The sequence below is a fragment of the Pteronotus mesoamericanus genome, unplaced genomic scaffold (genome assembly GCF_021234165.1).
Source record: "Pteronotus mesoamericanus isolate MK-2021 breed Mesoamerican mustached bat unplaced genomic scaffold, CSHL_Meso_final contig_130, whole genome shotgun sequence".
NCBI lineage: Eukaryota > Metazoa > Chordata > Mammalia > Chiroptera > Mormoopidae > Pteronotus > Pteronotus mesoamericanus.
The window spans coordinates 5101060-5122268 of record NW_026555060.1 but is presented as its reverse complement, the minus strand read 5'-3'; the positions used below and the strand labels follow the sequence as shown (position 1 = coordinate 5122268).

General features: G+C 42.5%; 1 non-coding gene across 1 annotated transcript; it reads left to right on the top strand.

The window, feature by feature from the left end:
• Positions 1 to 3501: 3501 nt before the first annotated feature.
• LOC129087858 (small nucleolar RNA SNORA3/SNORA45 family) lies at positions 3502 to 3630 on the top strand. Its single transcript, XR_008530952.1, has one exon. It is a non-coding gene; the product is annotated as a small nucleolar RNA SNORA3/SNORA45 family (small nucleolar RNA).
• Positions 3631 to 21209: the final 17579 nt, after the last annotated feature.

Here is a 21209-nt window from a genome sequence, read left to right as displayed (position 1 = left end):
GTCTCCTGCATTATTCATAAGTTTAGCAAAACCTGTTTCAAATAAAAAGTTGCTGGAGCAGGATTGGAAGGAAGTTGGAATAAAAGAGAAAGAAAAAGATTATATAATCTCTGAAGTTCTCCTGAGACCAGGATCTAGTTGCTTCATTATTTGGTATAAACTACAGGATGAGGATGGTCATATATCCAATTTACAGATGACATTACCCAGGCATGGAGGGATTAAGTTGTAATCTCTAATAAATCTCTAGTAAATAGTGGAGCTATGTGTCTAATCAAAAGTCTAAATTCAAAACCTATCCTTGGCCCACAGCATCACCGATGTCCAGCTTCCAATATCCTTGAGAGCAAGCTGGGAATGAATGCCTATTACAAAGTTCAAATATTTACAAAAGTAACAAAATCAATTCAGCTCATTTTTATAAGTTCTTCACCTCAGCTCTACCTTAAAACGAAACTTCTGTGTGTTCAACTTAGGTTTAATGAGATTCCCGAGATTCCTGGCAATCTTTCAACTAGTCATCTGGGATCATTTTTGCCTGATAAAAATTCCATCAGGTGGCCCACTGCACACAGATGCTTGTCAGCAAATTTTCTCCTTCTAGTTGCTACTAAGGAGACATAAACAGAAGGTCCTGCCAGTGAAGGAAATAAAAGGAAAGCAATTTGTTAATGGCTTTACTCAACAGTACCATTTCCCAAAATTCCATGCTGGGCAGCCCAAATATTTAGAAACCCATTCCCCACAGGCCTTCTTTTAAGATGGGCTGTAACCCTGGGCCTTGAGCAGATGCCTGAAAAAGCTCGGGTTGTCTGGCTCCCTATTTTTTTTGCTGTTGAAACCCACCCCTACATCCATTACCTTTCAGTTATCAGCTCGGCATTTCTTCCCCTGGCCTGGTTTATTCTTCTCCCCTGACCTCTGACTTACGTATTTGCTTTTCCCTGTCTGGAATCCTTGCCCAAACTAAGTTCAATCAGTCAAAGCCTCTGTGCTGTAAGGAGGGAGATGAATGTGGGAAGAAGCGATAACCAAGTGACTCACATGGAATTGTTTGCAGCCTGCCTCCTGGCCAGCCTCTCCCCACTTATTTTATGGTGATGGGTTATTCATTAAATGAGAGGCAGGTTTCTGCTGAAGGCTGGCTTTCTATCCATATTAAATCAGCTCAATAAAATATCTAGTTTAAAATGTCTTACCAAATCTGGTTTCTACTTCCTACAGTTGACGTTTGGAAATGAAATGGTGGTCAGGATATTTGGTGCAGTGCCTTAAGTCCTATTAATTGCCATCAGTGTAACTATAACTTCTCGCTGCAAATGTTTCCCAGTGCTAAGTAGTCTAAAGTTAATCAACTTAATCTAAATAACAACCCTGAGAGGTCAATTAGTATTATACACATTTTACAAAAGAGGAAAGTGAGGAAACGTGTCCCTAAGTCCAAAATAAAACACAGGGGAAGAATTGGGGATATGCAAATCCAGGGATGCCCAAGCCCCTTATATAAATGGCAAGGAACAATGCATACAGTGAGCCCTCCACAGCCACAGATCCCAGCCGTGAATGAAAACAGTACTAGAAAATTGGAAGTCACTGTTTCAGAATAACTTAATGCACCCAAGGGCCATCTGCGAAAGCAAGTGTATTCCTTGGTAGTTTTTCCTTTTTATTCATCTGAGGCCACTGAGGTGTTGGTTAGGAGGCTATTCCTCCAAGGACCGACTAGTTAGTATCCAGCCTCCCACGTGTGGCCATCCTTGTCTCTAGGGTGCAGATGCAGGAGGGGAGGAGGGCTTTTCTTCGGAGTGTCTCTTGTTAATCTGGTCCTCTCAGCTCAACTTTCTGTCTTTTTTGAAGCTTGTGTGAGTGTGAGAGTTGAAGATCATCTCATGTGCTCTGTCCCTTTACCGGAAGACAAAAATTTTCTCTGGGCTTTTCTCACCCAAGATATTTTTTTGATCTTGTGTTGATGGCTCACTTACTTAGAATGTTAGGTTCAATGTCTACTGAAGAAAAGAGAAAAGGCAACTAAATATACTAAGGATAACAGAACTACACACAAGTTTTAATCCTAAGAAAACTCCCACCCTTTTCAGTGATATTTGCTCTCAGTTAAGCACTGAAGGAACCAAGAGATGTGTGTCTATTGACAAGATCCAAGAGGAGGATGAAGAGTCAAGCTGTGTCTGCGAGCTGGTCATCACAGCAGCTAATCTAAGCCTTGTTCCAGGAGAACCTGGACTTTGTAAGTGCTTCCTCCTGAGAGAGCTTCCGCACAGAAAAAGGAAATGGACATGAAGTTGCAATACCATGCACTAAATGTATTCAGCCAGACTTTACTCCATGTTTTTCAAATACTTTGTTAAGCCATGCCTTATACAAATAGCCCACTACTGACACAGCAGAAACAGTTGTCATTTGCTCCTAAATGCTTTCCCATTTGCCTTGTAAGCAATGATTTTTTCAGATAAGACCCCCTTTTTAATGTTAAAAATGAGAATCTCAGAAGAAAAACAGTCAATATCAGATTTCTGTATATCACAGCTCACCTCAAGAGAATAGGACCAGGAGCCCCAGAAAAGGCGATATTGTGCCAAGTGTATTTCCAGGAACAACATCAATAAGAAACAACGCTTGAGCATACCATACTATTCAATTTGTGAGAAATTCCTATTGTATTGCTAAAGATGAGAAAAATAGTTTCAAATCACATGACTGCAGGCAATGTCCAGGCCTAGAGCAAAGCTACCAAGCTGCAGGGTTTATGCCATAACCAAGAGACTCAAAAGAATGAAAATTAGGTAAACCTTACCTGTCCCCTTTAAATGAGACAGAGAAATGATTTAAATAAAAATCTTTGCTGGGCTGGAACTAAAGCAAAAAAGAGAGCAAGAGAGCAAGTCATTGATCAGGGTGGCTCATGGAAAGTCCACACCCTGGGAGCAGAGGTGATGGGACCCTTCAGGAGGGTTTGAGAGTCTTGGGTCAGGAGCACTGTCTCCACCGCCTCAAGAATCTCCAAGGAGATACTCTCACAGAGAGCCCGATGCCGATGGGAGGGGCAATGGCCACAGGGCAGGTCGAGCTGGAGGGACCCTCTCGGATAGACCCACCACCTCCACCTGCAAGTCCTGCAGCATCAGAGCAGCACAGAGGAGCTGAGACCAGGCAAGGCTTGGGCTGTGGGCAAGCCAGTGGACTGGTAATGTCCTGTCCTGAAGGTGCGGGAACCTGGAAAGCAAAGGACAGGGCCGGCCCTGGATATCAGCAGTGGATGGCAGTGAGGACAGATGCCAAGAGCCAAAGCCCGCTCAGGGGAAGCCTCCTCACAAGGAGGAGCTCACGGTTGCCCATTCCGTCAATGTCAAGGTTGTACGTAAGAATACCAAAACCCGAGAGCATCCTTAGAGAGATGGTTAAAAAAAATTGGGGGGGGGGGCCTGTGGGAGGAGGAGAAAAATCTTAAATTGGCTAAGAATTTACCCAAGAAGGACTGGGTTCCCCGATACTAGAGTCACATCCTGACACAACTCTTGTCTTGGGGTGCTTGAGTCTTCAGAGAGAATCCGCTTGTCTTGATTCCCCAGGGGGCAACCAGTGCTCCCAGCCATGCCCCAAGCAGAAACATGCCCTTGCTCGTTCCTAGATGGACGGGGTTGGAAGGCATTATTTCCTTGGACCCACCAGGGAGGTGTATAAACCCCTTCCTCCGTTCTAGGGCTACAGCAGGGTCCCAGGGAAGGAAAAGCTCTCAACACAGGCTGTCACGGTGAAGGCCAAGGTCTTTAGCAGAAGATCCAAGAGGATCAAGAGTGTATGGAGGGGTTTGGGAGCTATATCCTGGGGGCTTGAAGTCACATGGAAGAAGGTTCATTGAATAATAACAAGTGCTTTTCAAAAATAAAAATAAAAATACTGGGTTTTAAACCAGAAGTAATTAAATTTATCTCAAATTTAAAAGATTGAGTTTTCTGTTACCAAGCAGAAATGGGGGGTGGGGGTGGCACGTGAGTTCATTTAATTCAATTATAGAGAAATAAAATTACTTCTTAGCTTACTTGACATTTACAATAGTAAAAAATTGCTCCCTCAACACATTTTAGTGTAAATTCACTGTTACTATTTCAATTTTATCTCAAATTTCAGCATGAGAGGCTTAAAGCCCTCTTAAAGGAGTGTGAAACCTCAGTGCAGGAATTTGAAGGAACTTGTTAGGAGACGTAGCAGTGGGCATTGTGGTCTGCACCCAGCCTCCGCTCCACCCTCCCTTCACTGTGCACATGGCGACTGCATGTCTGGGGTGAGCCCGCCTCTGCTGCGGCAGAGGCTGGTCCAGGGAAGGAAGTCAAGCCTCAGCCAGTCCAGCACGTGGCATGACCCAGACCAGAGAGGTTGGTCATGGGCGATCCAGCCAGCAATAAGGACAGGCCTCCGCTCTCTGGAGGTGAAACATGGAGCCAGCCTTAGTGTGAAATTGACACCATAGAAAGTAAAGACACCCGGCAAGTTACTAAATCAAATGTACACAGAAACCACTGCTCCTGAACTTTCCAGTGCTGAGTTCGTCGTTTTCTTTGTTTAGCCCACTTTGAGTGGGGCTTTGTGTCACATGCAACCAAAATACCCTGAAATGTTGCAGTTTGAGAAGGGGGCTTTCTCAGCTCCTAAGTCTCACAAAATGAGTAAGGTAGGGCCTCACAGTGGTTACCTCATACTTGAGTACCTTTTTGTAGAAGAGTATTCAAAAAAATAGAAACATATTCCATGAAGCAAAAAACCCAGAGTACCCTTATTTCCCATATTTCATATTTATCTTCCCTCCTACCTGTGATGCCATTCTTCTGGTGACTTCTGCACAGTGGATCTATCTTTCTTTTCCTCCCCTCCCTCCATCCCTGTTTTTTCTTCCTTAAAGAGGAAAGGAGGGGACAAGGAGGAGGAGGAGGAGAAAGAGAGAGAAGGCAGGCAGGCAGCCGCAACGGCTGCTGCTTCTGATCAGATAGATGGAACATTCCTCCTTAGCCCTTATATAAAACTAAGAATGTGTGCTCCCATTGTTTAGAGATATTGGGTGACTCTAAGAGAACAATCCATTCCACAAATTCCACAGACAACTCATGACCAGGTGATGCAAGCAGCGGAACACAATGCACATCGATTGTTTGATCTGTCATGGGTATCAGGCTGGCAGCTACAGGATTATTATATTTCATTCACCCAGCTTCTCTCTCACATACCACGCCTGGGCTCTTACAGTAACCTCCTAGGTTAGAGTTCAGAACAAGCCATTGGACAGGACAATTATCAAAGTACAAACATTGACTTTACAAGTGGCAGTTAAAAATAACCTGCCAGAGACTGCAAGTGAGTCAGGGAAGGCCATTGTCTGGCAAGGTGTGAAGTGCACCCAACACTTCTCTCCCCCTTTCTTTTATTTCCTTCCTATGGCTGCAGATTGATGATGTTCAAAGGGGGCCAATCAGATTTTCAAATTCCTGCCCTCTTTGTCCGATTCTCCTTGGTCTCCTTTGTTGGGTCTTCTCCTTTCACCCTGCTTTTCGGGGTTTCATACCCGGCCTTCTACTTGTAACTACATTCTTCTCTCCACCCACTAGCCGGGAAATCTCATAATCCATGATTTCACACCAGCATATGCAGGAATCACCAGGCCAGGTCTGTTGTTGGGCTTCAGGTCACCTCTCTGAGGCCCTCCACCTGGCCCCTCAAGTTCAGCACCTCCAAACCGAGCACAGCCTGCATGCCCCTCCACCACCTTCTCTCTGCTGCCCTGCCTTCTCTTCCTCCTCTACCCCTGCAGGGAAGGCTGCGTCAACTGCCCAGGCACCCAAACCACCCTCTTCCTCCCTCTTCCACACCTCTATCCATTCAGCAGCCATGCCCTTTCCTTTTCGGCCCTTTCGCCGCTCTCACATACCCTCTCCTCCTCTGAAGCCCCATGTTTCCCATCTGGCTTGTTCCTCTATTCTCCCAACTGATTGTCTCCAGGTTTCTCCACATTCTTGGCCCCCAAACAAAAAGCTGCTCCAGCTATACCTTGCCTAACGTCCTGCTTTGTCTCCTCCTGGCCTTCATGGCGAAAGCCGGTTCTCTCAATGCAGTGTCCTCAAAGACATGCTCTTGCCGCTCTCCAAGTTCCACTCTCACCATTTTTACACGCACACCCTTTGCTCTACCCACTCTGGTCTGCTGGCAGCTGCCCAAGCGCGCTCTCACAACACAGCTGACTCCACACTGTCCTTCAAACCTCTGTTCATTTGGGTGTCACCTCTCATGGAAACCCTTCCTTAATGCGCCCAGCCTGAGTTAGCACTGTTGTCTCTGTTTCTATCGCATGCGCACTGAGATTATCGTGATGCATGTCCCTCTACTGTGTCCTTCATAACATGGAGATAGTGTTATGGACAAGGACAATGTCCCCCAACCCCTTTTTTAATTTTTTAAAATATTTTATTTATTTATTTATTTTTAGACAGAGGGGAAGGGAGGGAGAAAGGGGGAGAGAAACATCAATGTGTGGTTGCCTCTCATGTGCTCCCTACCAGGGACCTGGCCCAAAACCCAGGCATGTGCCCTCACTGGGAATCAAACCAGTGACACTTGGTTTGCAGGCTGGCACTCAATCCACTGAGCCACAATATCCAGGGCCCTAACCCCTTTTTTAGGTAGCACTTGCTATCAAATTTTATTTTACTTGGAAATACTCCCAATGTTTAGGAAATTTGAAAGAATGGTAAAATAAATACACACTTTTCACCAAAATTCACCATTTGTTAACATTTTGCTAAATTATGCACTCTTCTTTCCTCTCTCCCCCTCCCTCCCTCTATAAAACCTTTGTATATTGCACTAGCTGAATAATGTGCCCCCAGAATTCATGTCTACCCAGGACATGTGAATATGAATTTACCAGAAATAAGGTGTTTGCATATATCATCAAGATAAGAGGGGTGGGGGTGGATGGGTAGAGGAGGGTAAAGGGGGAAAAATTGAGACAACTGTAATAGAATAAACATGGTTTATAAATTTAAAAGAAAAAGATAAGGACATGCTGGATTAGGATGGGCCCAATGACTGGTGTCCTTATAAGAAGAGGGACATTTGGACAAAGACACACAGAGAGAAGGATATCATGTGAAGACAGAGACCAAGATTGGAGTGAAGCAGCTGCAAATTAAAGAATGCCAAGGATTGCTGGCAATCACCAGAAGCTGGAAAAGGCAAGGAAGGGTCCTTCTTTCAGGCTTCATTGGGAGCATAGCCCTGCCACCAGCCTGATTTCATACTTCCTGCCCCCAAAACGGTGAGAAAATAAATTTTTGTTGTTTTAAGCCACCCAGTTTGTGGTAATTTGCTACAGCAGCCCTAGGAAACTAAAATAATCATAAATATGTATAAAGAGAGAGACACACCCATACATATACAGTATAGCAATTAAGATATTTATTAATATGAAATAGAAAATCAACTTAATATAAAATAGATTAATATATTTGTTAGTATAGATATAAAAATTTTTACCAAACCATTTATTGTTTATTGACTGAATGAGAAATTATGAAGTATAGCGGTCTACACTGAAACTAATAAATTTGGAAATTCGGCAATATCTGCAACTTCTAATTAATCATGGACATCACTGGGCATGTTGGCTGTGCCATCTCCACTTCTACATGTTAATGCTCTGCACTAGCATGTGAAATCTATTGTGCAAACAGAGTGCTACTGGCTTATGTAGAGTTCAACTGAAAGCTTAGAAACTTTGGAACATAGCTATCAAGATGGCTGTATATAACACTCAAAAATAAAGCAAATTATTGTCAGTAGGCCATTTTTCAGAGCTAGCTAATATGTTTGTAATAGCATCAGTATAAAATATGAATTCTGAAAATTGTCTGTTTACTTATCTTTCAACACACACAGCCTTCATATGGCTTAAAACCCCAGGGCTTATTGCCTGTAAATCAGTTTCTGTCCACCATATTTAATCATCATCGGTCAGTATTCTTACAAAGATACTCAACTTAATCAAATCCTTAAAGGGAATGTTAGAGATTAGATCATAAGTGATATAAAAAATAAAGGCTTTTTGTTATAGAATCTATTACTAATGAAACCATATGACTTAGCCAGCTCTCCAAAGTGTAACTAACAGAAGCTATAAGAAGCCACCGGAGATGCAAAGGTGGAAATACTGCCCATGATAGCTATACGAGAAGTTGTTGATTGTCCCACACAGTGAGAATTCTCTTCTATAGCATGTGGTCCCTTGGTCTAGCTGTCCAAATATTGGGGAGGAGCTGTGGTGATTTTCAAATTGGGCTGGTCTGAGTTAACACCGCACATCGAATGCGGCACAGGCATAGTGACACTGCTAAAGAAAGGTGCCGAGCTCCCCTGGGCTTCAGTGTTTATGAGGTACAGCATGCAGCTAATGGAAACTTGGGTGGTGGTGACAGAAATTTACTAAGTAGCAAAGTGCAGTCCATAGATAGCACCTGTAGCACTGTATCCACTTCTGGCTGCCATCTAACAGAGACGGCGACAACCTGGATCACATCAGAGGACTGTCATCTAGGAATCATGTTAAGAGGGAAGTCTTAGGAGCCAAACCACCTGGATTCAAAGTTAGGCTCTGCTACATACTAGATGTATAACTTTGGGCACATTACTTAACCTGTCTGTGCCTCAGTTTCCTTATCTATAACACAGAGTTATTATGAGACTTATATGAATTTATACACATATATAAGTTGCTTAAAAACACACAATACGTAACCAATAAATGTTAGTTATTCTCACTAGTGTCATCATCACCATCATTATCAGGAACAACTGGTGAAAATAAAGCAGGGGAAGATAAGAAAAAAGTCTTGTAGGGACATATGTGGTCTCTTCAAAGGCTTGAAATACTGCCAAGAGGAAGAGAGATTAGATGATTTCCATGTAACCCTGGGACCACATGGGTATCAAAGGGTATAAATTACAGGAATTCTGAAATGGACTCACTAGATAGGGCCCATTGTTTTAATGATCAGAGTTGTACGAAGATCAAAGGCTTGCACTAAATAAGAGGTGTCCTAGGTTACTGGGGTACTCAATCACACCCTGGACGTCCTTTAGGATTTAAGAATTAGATGAATGACAGAATTAAATAATCCAAAAGAACCTAGCCTTGTGAGTCTATAATCAATTACACCCATTAAAGCATGAAAGCAGAATTTGAAAGAATGAGTAAAACGTAAGAAGCTCTACACAAATAAAAACTCCTTTGTTGCAAGACTGCCACACCTCCCACCTCCCAAACTGGCTGATTCGCCATCCATTTCCACCTGATACCCACGCCAAGAGCAAAGAGGTAGAGGAAAGAGATGACATCTGAATAGTACACTTAGAAGCACATACAAAAACATAAACACCTTATCTTAGGAGTTTAATTTCTAAAATCAGTCAGTTACATGGTAAAAGTCATATCAAGTCAAAATTGCCCTGAGAAATCTAGGGAGGCACCAACTTGGCATTTGCCTCTTTGTAAGCCCAGCACGGTCAGTTTCCCTCCAGCACTGGATCAAATTTTCTGCTTTTTCTGCTCCAGCACTAAATAAAGGAATTGGCTTGAATTTAGATAAAAAGTTGTATGACAAAACCATATATTTAAACAGCACACTCAGTCACAGGAAGTGATATTTGTTAGGTGGGGTGGGGGGAGACCAAATGAGACCAATGAGATTTGTGTCACCCACTCATTCTCATTTTAGGACATGTGCTCAATGAGTGGAATGTCAAGCTGAATAGATTGCATCATTTACTTTGCTTTATTTTTCCCCCTATTGTGTCTATTTATTTTATTTTTTCTCTTTTTGCAAGTACACAGAGTTGAAATCAGTGACATTAAATGCACTCCACTGAACACTTAGGAACAAACCAGGCCTTCTGGGTCAGCAATCACTCCCTTTTTGCCCACAGTTTCTATTACTGATTCCCTGGTCCCTGGAGGTGCACTGGATCCCTCGTCCAAAACCCTCCTTGCTTCTGGGAACAGCATCCCTTCTTTGGGGGAACTGCCCCTTCCCTGCTGCAGTCAGTGATTCTAGGATGTGACCAACCATCATGCCTCACTGGCCGCCTGGGCAGGCATGTGACCTCAGTAAGGCCAATCAGAAGCCTCCCCTGGGATTTCTGCACTTGCATCCAGAGAGTAGTCCTCAGCCTCTGGGTTGAAGGAAGACAACAACAGAGAAAAGCAGGGTTGTGAGATGGAGACCGAGATCCAGGCTCCATTCTTGTCCCAGTTCTAATAATCTCTAGGGCCCAGCATGCTCCTGCTTTTCCTGTGGTGATTCAATAAATATCTTCTTTTTGCTTAATTGGGGTTTTGTCACTTTGAATGAAAGGAATTTTAACACATCCCTCAAGAGTTTGATTCTCTGACCTATACTAATCTCCATATTCTCTAGGCAAATGAAAGAGTACACAGAAATAGGCTTGGATGCCTGGCCCCACACTTGTTACAGCACAAGTTTCGAAATACATTCATTTTCAGGCAGACTCTATAGAGCCCTACCAATTACAAAGAGTAAATTGTATCAAATCATTCAGACTCTGTAATGAGACAGAGAGAGGTCGGGGGAGAGAGAGAGAGAAAAGAAAAAAGGAAGAGAGGGAGGGAGAGAGAGAGGAAGAGAAATAAAACCCTGTGTCTTTTTTTTTTTTAAAGATTTCACTTATCTATTTTTAGAGAGAGGAGAAGGGAAGGAGAGGAAGGAGAGAAACATCAGTGTGTGGTTGCCCCTCGCACTCCCCTTATTGGGGACCTGACCCACAACCTGAGCATGTCCCCTGACTGGGAATCGAACTGGTGACCCTTTGGTTCGCAGGCCAGTGCTCAATCCACTGAGCCACACCAAAACCCTGTGTCTTAGTGAGAACTCACTCAGCCTTTGTCTCTGTCTTTCCAAGCCATTGGAAAAGGCTCTCATTTAACCACAACAAACATTTATTGTGTGCCTGTTATGTGCCAGAGGCGGATGTGGAATGGAGGAGGCTCTACAAATGAATACGTGTAGCCCCTGTATTGAGACTTGAGCCTCCCCAAAATACCTCTAATAGGCTCATTGGGTTTTTTGTTTTTGTTTTTTTGTTTTGGGTTTTTTTTTTGACATTTGATATTATTCTTAAGAGTCTGGCTCTTACTCTTCACTAGGAACACCCACAAACACACATAATCAAAATGATCACCTTGTAATTTCTAAAAAATTATTTGAGTAGACATTTTCTTATAACAAATAAATCTCTCATTTTAAAAGCTGTCCTTTTGGATTTTAAAAAATTAACTGAATAAGGGAAATTTGCCATAAACAATTTATAGCACTTTGAAGGAAAAAGTCTTCATGTCCCACTCCTTCATGAACTATTGTTCTGTTGTAGCCACAAGGTCTCAGTGAGGCAGCTAGCTGATCATTCAACCTACATCCTTTGACAGTTGGTGCAGCTAGATCTTTGTTCAATGAGTAGCCCAAAGTCACATGGTGACAAGCTCTGGCCCAGGACCTACTTGGCAGATACCTGACTTTTCCTCTCTCTGCTAGCGTACATAGGCCCTCATTGATCTGGGAATTAGCAGAACAGATCCCAGAATTTTTAAGAATTTCCAAGATAACCTCAGCCACTGACTGAAACCTTAATGTCCTCCCCCTCCACAAAAAACAAACATACAAACAAAAACCACTATGAATTCTTTAGTTAATCAGAAAGTCAACCAAGAGAAATGCTTAAATGTCATTTGCGTGGACGAGAATCTTAAATTTTATCTCTCTACCTAGCACAGTATCTGAAAAAAATGACAAGTTAGCTAGACAGGAATTCTGAGAAATGAACCAATCAGAGCTTAGACTGGCAGAGTTGAGAATGGTCCATGGGGCCTGCAGGGTTAGGAATGGTCTGTACTTGGAAAGTAGACGTACTGCTAGGGATGGGAAAAGAAAGGAGTGGGTCTCTCTGGACATTCTTTCTTTAATAGTGCAGGTAACTTGCCTACACCCATTCAGTGCCCACTTTGAGTAAACTGGGGTGACTCGTCAGTTCCTGGATTACAAAGGGTGTGGTCCCGGATGGGCAAATACACAGACTCTTTCCCACCAGTGCCCAGAACAGGCGTTTTCCACTTATCAAAATTCAGACTCCTTTTATAGCAGAGCAGGCCAGACAGTTCTCACGTAGAAGAAAACTTACTGCTACCCTTGGAATGGACATTTGGGCACTAAGTATATAATTCCTTTGTAAGACTAGGGGTAAGAAAGTCACCAAACCTGTCATGTAGTACGAGTAAACCTATTGGAAGTTTAAATAATAATGGAATGAATAGACATTTCATAGGGTAGAAAAGGATTCCCTCAAGTGAGGACATTAAAAAAATCTCATCATTGAATTCTGGGTATGGTGAAAGTTTGGCTGGAAACAAAACTCTCTGTGTTGGCAAGCTCAGAAGAGGTTTCTAAGCCTCCTATATAACTTTTTCACAGGTTCCCCCTGTGTTCATGGGACTGGGGCTGGACCTGGAGGTAGCAGCTATAATTCATTAAGAAACTCAGGACCAGAAACTTACAGAACCAGAACTGGAGACCGAACTCACATCCGCTTATTGACTGGATTTTCCCCAAGGACTGGCACTGGGGATGTACACTGGGATTTTGTATTTCTGTGATGTGCTTACTGAAAAATATCTGTTACTGATAGTTTTGGTTTCCTTTTTTAAAAAAATAATACTCCTTTTTTCCCATATTGTGCCCAAAGTGCTGTTACTGGATAGTGTTAACTGACAGACAATTCAGAGCAGGGTTATCTCCAGGTTCCCAGGTTGGGGCTCAGGTAAGGCAAAGTCTGTTGGCCTTGCAAGGGAACCCCAGTCCTCACACCATAAGCATCTTGGCTTATAGCATCATCTGCTCTCAACACAGTTATCTAACGACACAAAAACATGGTGTGGTTTGGACTTTAGAGATATCACTTCTGAAATGTGAAGGATGAATTTTAGGAGGTGGGGGTAAGATTAGAAGCTAGAGGATTTGTTACAGAGCTATTGGAATTGACCTAGAAATTAAAAGAGACTGAGTGAGAGAAAATATGAAGAAAAGAAAATAAAATTTGAGTGATAGTAGGAGGTAAATCAGCAGCTTTGGTGACTGATTAACCATAGAGGATAAGAGGAGAGAAGACTCTGTGGTGACTTATAAGTCACACCAGAACCCACATCCCTTCTTAAGTCTGTTGCTAGTTTCCATAATTCCCAAAACCTTTTTCCCAATCTCTCTCATTGTCTTTCTTTCCTTGTGAAGTAACATTTCTGATTATTGGAAATGACTTACATATAATCACATTTCATGCCAGGCCCTATGTCAATAACCTGAGGTTTCACCCCTCTGGTGTTTGAGAATAAGTCAAGACCAATTCATGTCCAAGACCTTAAATTTTTTGCTTCAGAAAATATTAACAGTTGGGGGAAATTGATTAAGTCTATGCTAGGTCAGAAGAAAGACCAGATATTGGGCATCTCAATATGACCATAAATAATAGAATTAAATGTGGCAAGAGGAAACCTTTATCCAGACAAGTGTCAACTTGAGTTTACATCTTTTTTAGATGTAATATCTAACTCTGCTCACTGATTAATATTGCAAACAAAGACAAATGTCACATCCTCAGTTCGTTAATTCCATTGGAATGAAAATGAAGCCACTGAGGAGTTTAAGGGCAAAGGGCAATTCGAAGATCTGGAAACAATGGTAAATTTGCTAATTAGAAGTTCAAAAGGCACTAATAAATGGGTAATAACAATCTGAAAACCACAACCCCAAGGATTTTCACAGAACAATGAAAAGAAGTTTTCTATTATATCAAAAATCATGGAATCTGCCTCCCATTTTCTTTTTTTGTTCTAATTTTCTTTCTTGGGCCAAGTGTTTTCTCTTTCATCTTTCTCCATACTTCACTTTTTCTAATAAAATTTTTTTATTAATTATATTTTATTGATTATGCTATTACAGTTGTCCTAATTTTTCCCTTTTTGCTCCCCTCCACTCAATGCCCCCCACTACCTCAGGCAATCGCTCCACCATTGTCCATGTCCATGGGTCATGAGTCTAAGTTTTTTGGCCACTTCATCTCCTATCCTGTACTTTACATCCCCATGGCTATTCTGTAACTACCTATTTGTACTTCTTAGTCCCCTCACTTCTTCACTCATCTCCCCCTTCCCTCTCCCATCTGCCAACCATCTGGTAGCTGACTTCTTTTCTCTTGCTGCTTTTAAGAGTCTCTCTTTATCGTTGACTTTTGGCCTTTTAAGTATGATGTCTTGGAGTGGGCCTCCTTGCATCCATCATAATTAGGACTCTCTGTGCTGCCTGGACTTGCATGTCTATTTCCTTCACCAAATTAGGGAAATTTTCTTTCACCGTTTTTTCAGATAGATTTCCAATTTCTTGTTCTCTCTCCTCCGCCTTCTGGCACCCCTATGATGCAAATGTTAGACCTCTAAGTTTTCCCAGAGGCTATTTATAATATTCTCATTTTGTGGAGATTCTTTTTTCTTCTTCTTGTTCTGCGTGATTGTTTTTTGCTTCCTTATGTTTCAAATCATTGATTTGATTTTTGGCTTCATCCACTCTACCATTGTTCCCTGTAAATTGTTCTTTATTTCATTTAGTGTATCCTTCATTTCTGACTAGGTGTTTTTTATGCTGCTGAGGTCCTCACTGAATTCCTTGAGCATGCTTTTAACCAGTGTTTTGAACTCTGCATCTGACAGATTGCTTATCTCCATTTTGTTTAGTTTTTTTTCTGGAGTTTTGACCTGTTCTTTCTTTGGGCCATGTTTCTTTTTCTCCTCATTTTGGAAGTACCCCTGTGTTTGTTTCTATGTATTAGGTAGAGCTGCTTTGACTCCTTGTCTTGGTAGCATGGCCATAGTAGGTGTCCTGTAGGGTCCAATGGTATAGCTGCCCCTATCACCCAAGCTGGGTACTCAAGGTGCGCCCTTTGTGTGGGCTGAGCACACCCTCCTCTTGTAGTTGAGCCTTGGTTGCTGTTGGCAGGTCAACAGGAGGGATTTACACAGGCCAGTCAGCTTCAAGGACTGGCTGTGACCACTTACCACCAACCTCCACCCTCCATGGAGGGTCACCTGTGCAGAAGCAGGGTGGCTGTGCTCTGACATGGCCCGAGCTGTCCACTGGGTGTGTGGCTCTGAGGTCTCCCTGGTGGTGTGGGCCGAGGGCAGCCCCCATCTGTGCCTTGCCCAGGGCACCCTGCCTGGGCTGTAAAGCGATCTGAGACGTCTGCTCCTTGTGCTGGGCTTGGAGATTCCCCAGCAGCCCCAAGCTGTGAATCTAATCTGGCTGCTGCCAGGGCTCACTGAAGCCAGCTGTTGTTTGTTTGATAGGATTTAGAAGCCAAGTCCAGCCATTCTTATGGAAAAGTAGCTTGGGTGGGCCTGTAAGTGGGGTGGTGCAGAGCCTCTGGGGATCTCCAAGGAGGGTCAAACAGTGTTAGCTAGGTTGTTGGAGTCCCAGATATGGCTTACAGGCTCAGTGCGGGAGGTTTTAGAAAAGGGACAATGGCCTCTGCTCACCTTGATGCCAGACACTTCAGTTTCTCCCTGTATACCCCTGGTGCCTTTCAAGCTGCTACCCTGGTGCTGGAGCTCAGAGAGAGTGAGTCTGAGTAGGTGAGTTCATGTGTGGCTTCTTTAAGAGGAACTGCTTAGGACTCCGGTAGTTTCTTCCCCTGACTCAATTTTTGCTGGTTTTTACAGCCAGAAGTTGTGGGGACTTATCTTCTTGGCACAGGAATCCTGGGCTGGAGTACCTGGTATGGAGCTGAGACTCCTCACTCCCAAGATATCCCTCCCAAATTTTTATCCACATGGGTAAGGGACCAGCCTGTTCCACATCTGTGCCCCTCCTACCAGCCTGGATGGATATGGCTTCTTTAATTCTATAGTTGCCAGACTTCCATTCAACTCAATTTCATAGTTGTCAGACTTCCATTCAGCTCAATTCCTGACATTCCTGAGCGATGGTTGTTCTCTATTTTAGTTGTAATTTTGATGTGGCTCTGCAAAGAGGTGAGCCATGTCTGCCTATGCCTCCATTTTGACTAGAAGTTCCCCCGTGCTTCACTTTTAATTATAATTGGGTTATATTTTAAATGTTTAACATAATTATAATAGTTTCATGCTTCATATTTTATTGTAATATAATTCAGTTACGATAATTCACCCTTTTTAATTGTACAATTCAGTGGTTCTTAGTATATTTACATTACTGTGCAATCATCACCACTATCTAATTTCAGAACATTTTCATTGCCCCCAAAGTGACCCCCATATCCATGAGCAGTTATCCCCAACTCTCCCCTACCCCCTGCCCCCGGCATCCTCTACTCCGCAGTATTTTTCACCTCTATGAATTTGCCCAGTCTGGACATTTTATATAAATGGAATCATACAACCTACAGCTATTTGTGCCTGGCTTTTTTTCATTTAGAATAATTTTTTTTCAAGTTTTCCCTGTGTGGTAGCATGTATCATTCCTTTTTATGGCTGAATAATATTCCATTGTATGGATATTCCACATGTAGTTTATCCATCATCAGTTAATAGATACTTGGAATTCCCAACTTCTTTAATATTATGGATAATGCTATGGTTATTCATATAAACATTTGTGTGTCTTCATTTCTCTTGTCTCTGTATGTCTCTGAGTAGAATTCCTGGTTGTGTGGTAACTATGCTTCATTTTTTGAAGAACTTCCAAACTGTTTTCCAACGTGGATGCAAATATTATCATGGTTCACATTTTTCACTTAGATATTTAACCAGTAAATGGCTTTTAGAAATTTTTTTAAAAACTTAATTAAGTTGCTTCTTCCTTCCTATTAGCCTTTGATTTTTTAATCTGGGTCACTAGCCCTCAATAAACTCAAGGGTTCTTCTCCTACTCTAGGAACTGTAGCAATCGAACATTTTAAATAAGTTAATGACTGACTATACAGTATAGTTGTTTTTTTTTTTAAAGGTCAGTATCTGACCCAGGTAAGAAAAAGCAAAGTCGCAATTCCTCCACATTTCCCCCTTCTCCTCAGCATTTTCTCTGTGCTTACCAGGTGAGGACAAAGATTTGTCTCTGTGGGCATTTCCTAATAACTATGAAGTCATTTTCTTTTAAAGGCTGATTTCTTTTAAATCTCTATTACTGCACAGCAAACATTCTTTGCCATCAGGGGAGTGAACCTCAGAAAATGAACTGAATGCCACTGAAGGGGATTTTATGCACAGTCTCAAGTTGCTCAAGTCCTGTGGCATGTATATTTAAACCATTAAACAACTTCTTCCTGGTATTTATGTGTCAAGTCCCTTCTAGTCTACATGAACATTTTAACTAGACCCTTGGCCCTATCTTTTCAGCTCTTGCATTCTATTTCCACCTGCATGCTCCTGTCTTGAAGTCCTCAGAGTCCCTGGAGAAAGGCAATCTTTCCATCTTGGTCTCACGCCCACTCCCTGAGGCCTTAGGCCCCTGGCCTCTGTTCTCAGGAATCCTCAGAAGCGCCTTCTCTAGATTCTGAAAACAGGACTCTTACCCCATTTCTGCCATAGCGTTGCCTGTATCACTTCATGGTCCGTCTCCTGCCTCCTCCCCAGCCCCTCCCAGCCCTTCTGGCCAAGGGCCATCATCCAACCAAAGGTCACAATGTCCCAACGCACAGCTCTGCCCCTCCTACCGCCATTTGTAACCAGGAGACATTTGAATAGCACAACACCACAAGGGTGTTTTATTTGAAATCTATTTCCCTGGATGACAACTACCAGCCACACCTCAAATCTTCCCAGATCCTGGAATAAAGAAGTTGTTGTTGCTATGTAAAGCACACAGCTGCCACCCACTAAGCAGCTCCCAACCTCTCACAGGTGAGAACTTGGGGGGTATTTTTCTGAGAAGCAGTAGCGGGGATGGAAAGGGCCTTGAGGAGGGGTGGGGTGTGTGTGGGTGGGTGGGTGGTGAGTGCTGAGTAGTGGCTCCATACCTTCTGTGGAAATATTGGAAGAGCTGGAAAATCCTGATTATACTGATATAAGCATCATTCTAGGGACGTTAAACCATGGCCTCATAGAAACCACTAAGAGCAGGCTGCAATCTTAAGCTGTCTGCTTCCTTCACGTTACAACACGGTGTAAATCGGGGAATATCCGTGTTTGCTACTGGTTGCAGCAAACAGCAGTGCAGAGTCTTGTCTTCTGCTGCCACCTTGTGTTTAAGAGAAGAAAGTCCAAATTCTTAGAGTTGCTCTGGCGATGAGAAAACAGCATTTTAGAGCTGGAAGAGATCTTAGAAATTCTCTAATTCAACTCCCTTCAATTCACAGACAAGGAAACCGAAACCCAGACCAGAACCAAGAGCCACACTGCCTCTCCTAGGCCACACCACTTCTCTGGAAAATTACACTCGCAGAGTACGCACTTGGGTCGAGTCCTTAACACTGGGGCCACGATGTCCATGGCAGCGGTCAATCACCAGTCCACATCTATGCACGTCTCATCCTGTGCAAACATTTCCTGAGGAGCCATGTGTGACAAGGCCAAGGAAGCCACAATAAGAGCTAACACAGAGCACTCACTCGGGAGCAGGCACTGTGTTAAGCATGGTGCCTATTGTCTCACTTCATTCTTCCAGTTGCCCTGTGAAACAACTATTATTATCCCCATCTTACACTGATGGAAACTGAGGCCAACAAGTGGTTAAGGAACTTGCCTGAAGTCACACAGCCACAAAGGGCAGAGAGAAAACTCAAACTCGGGTCTATACAGTACAAAGTCTGTGCTCCTAACTCTACCATGACTCATCACGTTGACTTTACCCCATCTAACTGCATGTCACGTTCAAACGACGAGAGATCACTTAAGGGTCTGTCACGTCCTGTCTTTATCTGCGTCCCGTGATCTCTCCCTGCCTTTTGCCATCCTGGACTGTGCTCCTCAGACCAGCAGCTTGGCCATCACCCACAAACTTGTTAGAAATGCAAATTCTCATTGGCCTCCTAGGCTGGCCGAATGAGGAACGCTAGTGGTGGGGCCTGACCAGCGGAGCTCGAACAAGGCCGCAGGGTATTTTGACAGCACTCCAGTTTGCGATCCTCTGCTGTAGAACATCTGACCATTTCAACAATGATTTGAAGTTAAAGAAAGAATAGATACAACCATTTAGGTACCTGTCTAAAAACAGAAAGCAGAGAGAACGTGTTTAATTTAAGGGAGGTCAAACTCCACTCTTACTTAGCTAGTGGAAAAAGGTTCCTGGAATTTTTGCAATTTCTTCCAAAATCCCCTTGACCTCACCTCATACCTTTTGGGCTTGAGAAAGGTCGGCCACCCACCAAGATAAGCGGAAAAGGAAGGGCTCCCTCTGGGCAAAGAATGGAACCAATAGAAGAGGAGCCAACTGCCACCTCCCTTGCCTCAGGACGCCTTCAGCACCCCCATCCCCATGCCCCCGCCTGGGGAGGAACGCTGGCTCTAGTCGCTGTATCAGTAAAGCTCCCAGGCCTTTCAGACAGTATTCTAAAATTCTCAAACCACTTTTTAATGACACGTTTTTCTTTTTTTTTTTTCTGGTGATAAAAGTAATCCATGTTAATGATTCTAAAACTTTAGAAAACTGAGAAAACCATAAAGAAAGCTAAAATCACCCATTCTCCTATTCTAGCCCATGTTCATGGATTGGAACTTGTTAAGATAGCAAGATCCCACAAATAGATCTAAAGGTTCAGTTCCATCCCTATCAAAATCCCACTTGGCTTCTTTGCAGAAACTGACAAACTAATTCTAAAATTCAAATGTAAATTTAAGGAACCCAGAATATTCAAAATAATCTTTAAAAGATCAAAGTTGGAGGACTAATAATTTCTAATTCAAAACTTACCAAAAAGTCATCAAGATATTATAGTACTGGCAGAAGGATAGGCATAAAGAGAATGGAATAGAATTGAGAGTCCAGAAATAAACCCTCATATTTATGGTCAACTGATTTTTGACAAGGGCATCAAGATAATTAAATGAGGACCCAGCTAGTGTAGCTCAGTGGATTAAGTGCCAGACTGCAAATCAAAGGGTCACCGGTTCAGTTCCCAGTCAGGGCTCATGCCTGGTTTGCAGGCCAGGTCCCCAGTTGGAGCATGTGAAGCAACCACACACCAATGTTTCTCTCCCTCTCTTTTTCCCTCCTTTCCTCTCTCTCTAAAAATAAATAAAGTCTTTTTAAAAAGATAAGTAAATGGGCGGAAAAGAATAATCACTTCAACAAATAGTGATAGGACAACTAGATGTACACATGCAAAAGAAGTTGGACACTTACCTCATACCGCATTCAAAAATTAACTCAAAAGACAAATGCAAGAACTAAAACTATAACATTTTTTGGAGAAAACATAGACATGAATCTTCATGACCTTGGGTTAGACAGTGGTTCCCTGAATATGATAGCAAAAGCTAAAGTAACAAAAAAAATTGATAAATTAGATATTGTCAAAGTTTAAAACTTTTAGATTTTAAAAGTAACACCATCAAGAAAGTGCAGACAACCCTAAGAATAGGAGAACATTTTTGTAAGTCATTTTTCTGACAAGGAACTTGTATCTAGAATGGGAGTGGGGGAAGGCTTACAGTTGTCCTTATGGAAAATAATACAATAATTAATCAATAATAATACAAGAATAAACTTTGTGTTTTGGATACTCACAACTGTAAACTTTTGCCCCATGCTGTATATAAGCACTTAGAACTTAACAATAAAAAGACAATCTTATTTTTAAGTGGTCAAAGACTTCATATAAACATTTATTTGAAGAAGTTATAAAAATTGCCAACAAGCAGATAAAAAGATGCATGATGTGATTAATGATCAGGGAAATGCAAGTGAAAACCACAATGACATATCATTTCATGCCCACTAGGATTGCTATAATCAAAGACAAGCGTTGGTGAGAATGTGGAGAAATTGGAGCCCTCATACCCTGCTGCTGGCAACGTGAAATGGTACAGCGGCTTTAGAAAAGTCTCAGTAACCTGATATAAGGTCAGTTTTGGCATGTGTTACTCATATTTGTTCACATGAGTCGACCTGAAGGCACATTTGAAT